We start from the raw sequence: 5,923 nt of genomic DNA on the forward strand, positions 1-5,923 counted from the left end.
CTAATGTCAGCTTTCCCGCGTATCCTTACTTCCGCCCTTTATTCTTTTCTCTGAGAGTTATCCGCCCTTCCCCTGATCTTCATTTTCATCTCTGAAGATGAAGAAGAGATTCTTCGCCCACATTGGCCATGGATGATGAGTAGAATGCATGACATGTAATTCAGCAGATCTGCCCGCTGTCAGATGTGTTTTATCTTATAATAGCGCAGGGTGGGGGGTCTTTGTAGGTGTAACATGGAGTTAACTGGAAAATGCCAGTTAAGCATCCCGGCAACATCATACAAATGTCAAATGTACAAGAATTAGAAGACCAAACTTTCTTCATTAATAAACTTTCAACTGTTTGGTATCTGGGTCACAAGCATGTTATTTCTGTAGAACAAAAAACTATAAGAACAACAATGAGATACAAAGTTGGATTTGGAATTTTAATCATCAGTTAAAAACATATGCTCATTAAGAAAAGGCTTCCTCATTGTGAGGATTAAAAACATTAAAGGTGGCATTATCAGGTGAACTGCTGTTGGAAATTATTAGCAAATAAACATAATTTAGAGGAGACCGAGTTGGTACAATCCAGTTGTGTGCTGACTTTAGTTTGACAATGTACAGAGCACACAATTAGCCCCATTAAAGGTGGGGTAGGTAAGAATGGAGAAACCAGCTCGAGTGCGCTAGAATTTGAAAGTACACAACAGGAAAAAATCTGCCCCTTCCTTCAGACTTCCTTACAGAGCCCCTCCTCCAACACACACGAACGCACACATGACCAATGAGGGCACGAGATAAGTTTGTGCACAGATTGAAGGCTGACAGGCAGGTAGGCCATCCAGTTATTTTAGCCGGGCCGGCTAAAATGATTGGTCGTGCTTTTTACAGCGCCACGGCTTCCACAGATGACATGTTTGTATGTATTTATTGTCAAAGCATTTAATATATTCATTGCTATCGGGATGTTAAGAGCATTCCATGGAATATAACAAAAAGTGTTTCTGAAGTGAATTACCTACCCCACCTTTAAGGCTACAAGTTAAATATGCATGTGACTGATATGCATCCCTCAGCAATGGTAACCTAATGAGTTGCTTATACAATTTGAACGTTAGCTAGCCATTCAGCCGTGGGACAAAAAAAAGTGAATTTTGCATCCTGTCAATTAATAATTAAAAGATGAATTAATGTGTTTTAGTTAAATGTAGGCTATGATTGTAACAGTAAAACACATGGGTGAAAGCCTATCCAATCAGATTTCACTTTCCATATTTGTAACCACTGCAGGATAAAATCAACATCTTCCAGTATTTACAACCTCGAGTTACATAAAGAGGTGTGGCCAAATGATGGGGAATATGTATTTCCACCAACAAGTCCAAAATGATCACTTCCCATTACCATCTGCAGCAATTCCGTCTTGAAGGAGCCAATTTCTCTGGAAGAAGAAACATTTTTCTCACCGTCATTAATTAAGGAGAAAGAGGGGGCTGTGTGGCCGTATGGAGATGTGAGTGTGTCATTTGCATAGCTTGATGACACGGATGGAAATCACTATGATACATATAGGCTTTCAGCTTATTCATGAATATTCATCTATTTAGTTCACCACCAACACAGCACATCAAAAATAGATGTGCCGGATGGAAAATGATCTTATCAAAAAATCCGTGGTTGACATATACAGCATTGAGCTGCAGCCCTCCACCATGGAGAATCTGCTCAGCGAGTTTAAGTTCATTGAGTTCAGAGTCTTGTTGTAAGCTGATTTACACAGCCATTTGATAACACAGCTTTACAATATCATGTAAGTCCTGTGTGAAAGATATAAGGACCCCCTGCTGTCGAAACAGAAAGCTCTGAAAGACTTGGTTCACAACAACATGCTGTAACTCTCTCTGCAGTGAAAAGGAAAATGTCACTGTGGCTCTCAGACAGTAGCGGACTATATCCTGCAGCGGTGTCGAAGGTGAGCAAGGTACATGTAGCTCATCCTTGAACACTAATAGGTGTTTGTTTTTTTGTTGCCTAGGGGAACCAATTTTACTTATACTGTAATGCTGCCCTCTCCAAAGAGAGAATGAGAAGAAAAGGGGAGGGGAGCAGTGAGGGAGCAAGGGAGGGAGGGAAGGAAGGAGGGAGGGTAGGGACGCAAAAATGGCTGCAGGGTCTAGGGAGTTTATTTAAGACTCAAATTAAAACAGCCAACAAAATTAAACCTTTAATGACAAATTAATACCCCCATATTAGCAACTCACAAAATGACGGGGGTGGCTTGGGAGACCTTCTGCATGTGTGTGTTTGAGTGTGTGTGTTTAGGGGGGATAATGTGGTTTACTCAGCTTTTTTATTCATATGCCTCACATTAACCTGAATCAAGAACAACAGAAATAAACCTTTAACGTGATCTGACATAAGCCCCCCCGATAGTTGTAATACGTCGGCAGGTTTTGATAATTAATGACGGAGCTTAGCAAAAAGATTGTTTTTAACACTCTCCCTCTTTGCCTTCTTTTGCTGGGTTTTCATTATTAACATTACTCTAGTATTTGTACTACTAGATCACTGTAATATATTTGGTTGAGCTGTAAGATATTTAGGGAACGCAGCTCAATACCATATACTTAATAATGATGACGTCATTCGAAAATGTTGCCTAATTAATTGAACATTTATCTTAAAGGTTGAATACATTTTCTTTAGTCATCCCTCAACAGGTATTACCGAAATGTTGTGCACATGTTGTGTGTTTGTAAGAATGCAGTTGTAAGACTTGCATGTGTGTCAGTGCCTACTGAGCACAGTTGTGTTGAGTCCAGCTGCATCCAAATAACCTGCGAGTGCCTCGACGCACAACTCAGCAGGGAATGAGCCGGCCAGTCAGCCCAGAAAGAGTGCCGACACAGCAAACAACAATGCGACCAGGGACAGCCGGTAATGGGATAAGTGGGGGGTTGCAAATGTGTCAACTGGAGTGTGAACGCCATGTATGCAAATGAAGTAGAGAACCGATTGGCTTGGCATGCATGGCCCATCTATTCCACAGCAGCCTGCCACAGTGATGCAAGGCCCGTCAGAGAGAGCCTCTGGTGGCTGTAGCAGTTCATAAATTAAGAGTTTATGGGTTATTGATTCCAACCTAAGGAAATTAATTATATATATCTCTCACTGTCAGCAGTGATTACAAAAATATCCTGTTCTCTGAATCAAAACATTACTGTTCGTCCAACCCAGGCCAATGTTGTTGTTTTTTTATTGAGTCAGGCACAATGAGTTTACATTTATACAGTCAATATATATATTTTTTTTCCCTTTACCCCCCTCCCGGACCTAGCTAGTAAATTAAATAACTACACTGAACAAAAATATAAATGCAACACTTTTGTTTTTGCTCCCATTTTTCATGAGATGAACTCAAAGATCTAAAACATTTTCTATATACACAAAATAACCATTTCTCTCAAATATTGTTCACAAACCTGAACAAATCTGTGATAGTGAGCACTTCTCCTTTGCCGAGATAATCCATCCCACCTCACAGGTGTGGCATATCAAGATGCTGATTAAACAGCATGATTATTGCACAGGTGTGCCTTAGGCTGGCCACAATAAAAGGCCACTCTGAAACGTGCAGTTTTGCTTTATTGGGGGGGTCTGGGGGGGTCCGAAAACCAGTCAGTATCCGGTGTGACCACCATTTGCCTCACGCAGTGCAACACATCTCCTTCGCATAGAGTTGATCAGGTTGTTGATTGTGGCCTGTGGAATGTTGGTGTCACAATGCACATGTTAGGTCACGTTTGTAGTTTTGTCTGTGTTGGTGTTTTTCTTGTCTTTGGGTTTCCTGTCTTATTGTGTTAAGTGTTCACCCCCGTTTCCTGCCTGTCTGCTTTCTGTCTGTTTCCCTCCCTGATTACCCGATTGTGTTCACCTGTTGTCCTTGTGTTTCTCCTCCCCTGCCCGGCTGTTTCTCGTTGTCATGATTACCCCTTCTTGTATTTAGTCTTGTCTCTGTCTGTGTTCAGTGTTGGGTCATTGTTTGTTGGTGACGGAGTTCACCGGAGAGTGTTCTGTTCGGTATTTATCTGTATCCTTGAAATAAAGGGTTTCTCAAGAGTTATCTGCATTTGGGTCCTGCTTCCTTCACTCATCCGTGACAGAATGACCCAACCAGGAATGGACCCAGCAGACAGCTTGTACGCTGTAAAGTACAAGTTAACATGCTTGAGGAATGACTTTCGATATGCCTCCAGTACGGAAGAGAGGCAGTCAGTTATTTCTGCGGCACGCCAGGAGGTAACCTCAAGGCCCTGGTTGAGGGAGTTGCTCCCCGAGTGGGTGGAGGACTTTTTGGGCAGCGTTGAGGTCAAACCTTTTTCCCGGCCTGCTAGCTCCAGGCATGCTAGTCCCCTACCTCCCAATTCCCAACCTGACACCATACGTCTCGGCGTGTTCCGTCTGGAGTCAACCTCTGCTTCTTCCCCAGTTCCTGCTCCTGTTCTGGAGTCATGTGCTGGAAGTCGTCAGGCTTATGGAGGCCCACGGAGTATTCAGGCGGCTGCTAAGAAGAGTCGTCGCAAGGCCAGACAAGGAGCACGGGCCCCAGCAGCCATGGTTCCAGTCCCAGTACGGGCCCCAGCAGCCATGGTTCCAGTTCCAGTACGGGCCCCAGCAGCCATGGTTCCAGTCCCGGTACGGGCCCCAGCAGCCATGGTTCCAGTCCCAGTAAGGGCCCCAGCAGCCATGGTTCCAGTCCCAGTACGGGCCCCAGCAGCCATGGTCCCAGTCCCAGTACGGGCCCCAGCAGCCATGGTTCCAGTTCCGGTCCCAGCAGCCATGGTTCCTGCCCCAGTGCAGGCTCCCGCAGCCATGTTTCCGGCTCCGAGTCCGCTCCACACAGTCATGATCCGGGCTCCAGAGCTGGATCATACAGCCATGTTTCCGGCTCCAGGGCCGGCCCCAGCGGCTATGGTCCCGGCTCCGGGAGCGCCCTATACGGCCGTGTTTCCGGCGTCGAAGCTAGAGCTTATAGACAGGCTTCGGGCTTCAGCAGCCATGTTTCTGGCGGCTATTCCGGTCCCTGCAGCCATGGTCCCGACCCCAGCTGCCTTGGTTCCAGACCCGGATCTGGTCCCGGCTGCCACGGTCCCATCTCGGGTTCCCTCCTCTGGTTCCTCCTCGAGTCCCCTCTCTAGTTTCCCTCTCGAGTTCCCTCTCGAGTTCCCTTATCTAGTCCCTCCTCTAGTCTCTCCTCTAGTCCCCTCTTTAGTCTCTGTTCGAGTCCCCTCTCTGTTTCCATCTCAAGTTCCCTCTCCAGTTCCCCCTCGAGTCCCCTCTCGAGTTCCCTCCTTTAGTCCCTCCTTTAGGCCCTCCTCTAGTCCCTCCTCGAGTCCCCTCTCTAGTTCCCCTCTCGAGTTCCCTTCTCTAGTTACTCCTCTAGTCCCCTCTGTAGTCCCTTCTCGAGTTCCCTCTCTGTTTCCATCTCGAGTCCCCTCTCCAGTTCCCCCTCGAGTCCCCTCTCGAGTCCCCTCTCGAGTCCCCTCTCGAGTTCCCTCCTCTGGTCCCTCCTCGAGTCCCCTCTTTAGTTCCCCTCTCAAATCCCCTCTCGTGTTCCCCTCTCTAGTCCCCTCTGGAGTCCCCTCTCCAGTCTCCTCTCGAGTCCCCTCTCAAGTCTCCGCTCGAGTTCCCTCTCCATTCCCTATTCAAACCCTGTGTCCTGTGTCGTTGGAGGTCCCGCCGTCTACTCCCCTGCCGGGGGTCCTGCCAACCCTTTCTCCTGTCCCGTTGGAGGTCCCGCAGAATACTCTTCTGCCGGGGGTCCTGCCAGCTCTGTGTCCTGTGCCGTTGGAGGTCCCGCCGTCTACTCCCCTGCCGGGGGTCCTGCCAACCCTGTGTCCTGTCCCGTTGGAGGTCCCGCCATCTACTCCCCTGC

Source organism: Pseudochaenichthys georgianus, chromosome 1 (genome assembly GCF_902827115.2).
Source record: "Pseudochaenichthys georgianus chromosome 1, fPseGeo1.2, whole genome shotgun sequence".
Taxonomy (NCBI): Eukaryota; Metazoa; Chordata; class Actinopteri; order Perciformes; family Channichthyidae; genus Pseudochaenichthys; species Pseudochaenichthys georgianus.